The sequence below is a fragment of the Austrofundulus limnaeus genome, unplaced genomic scaffold, assembly GCF_001266775.1.
Source record: "Austrofundulus limnaeus strain Quisiro unplaced genomic scaffold, Austrofundulus_limnaeus-1.0 Scaffold2643, whole genome shotgun sequence".
Taxonomy (NCBI): domain Eukaryota; kingdom Metazoa; phylum Chordata; class Actinopteri; order Cyprinodontiformes; family Rivulidae; genus Austrofundulus; species Austrofundulus limnaeus.
In genome coordinates, this window is record NW_013955045.1 from 3,107 (window position 1) to 4,055 (window position 949).

Here is a 949-nt window from a genome sequence, read left to right on the forward strand (position 1 = left end):
ACTATACACCTGTCCACCTGTCTAACTATACACCTGTACACCTGTCTAACTGTCCAACTATACACCTGTCCAACTATACACCTGTACAACTGTCTAATTATATACCTGTCCATCTGTCCAACTATACACCTGTACACACCTGTACACCTGTCCAACTATATACCTGTCCAACTATACACCTGTCCATCTGTCCAACTATACACCTGTCCACCTGTCTAACTATACACCTGCACACCTGTACAACTGTCTAATTATATACCTGTCCCTCTATCCAACTATACACCTGTCCACCTGTAAACCTGTCAAACTGTCCAACTATATACCTGTCCACCTGTAACTCTGTACACCTGTGCAACTACATACCTGTCCACCTGTAAATGTTTACACCTGTCCAACTATATGCTTGTACACCTGTAACTGTACACCTGTCCAACTATTCACCTGTCCAACTATACACCTGGCTACCTGTCCAACTATACACCTGTCCACATGTCTAACTATACACCTGTACACTTGGCTACCTGTCCAACTATACACCTGTCCACCTGTCCAACTATACACCTGTCCACCTGTCTAACTATACACCTGTCCAACTGTCTAATTATATACCTGTCCGTCTGTCCAACTATACACCTGTACACTTGGCTACCTGTCCAACTATACACCTGTACACCTGTCCAACTATACACCTGTCCACCTGTCTAATTATATACCTGTCCATCTGTCCAAATATACACCTGTACACCTGTCTAACTATACACCTGGACACCTGTCTACCTGTCCAAATATACACCTGTACACCTGTCTAACTATACACCTGTCCAACTGTAACTCTGTACACCTGTCCATCAGTCCATCTGTCCAACTATACACCTGTCCACCTGTAAAATTATATACCTGTCCACCTGTCTAACTATACACCTGTCCAACTGTCTAATTATATACCTGT

The 949-nt window shown here is 43.3% G+C and overlaps 1 long non-coding RNA gene across 1 annotated transcript in view; it reads right to left on the reverse strand.

Moving 5' to 3' along the window:
• The window catches only part of LOC106511276 (uncharacterized), a 3,003-nt gene extending 2,076 nt beyond the window's left edge, over window positions 1–927 (reverse strand). Inside the window, exon 1 of the long non-coding RNA XR_001309504.1 lies at window positions 898–927. This is a non-coding gene — a long non-coding RNA (uncharacterized LOC106511276). The remainder of the gene's footprint in view (window positions 1–897) is intronic.
• Window positions 928–949: the final 22 nt, after the last annotated feature.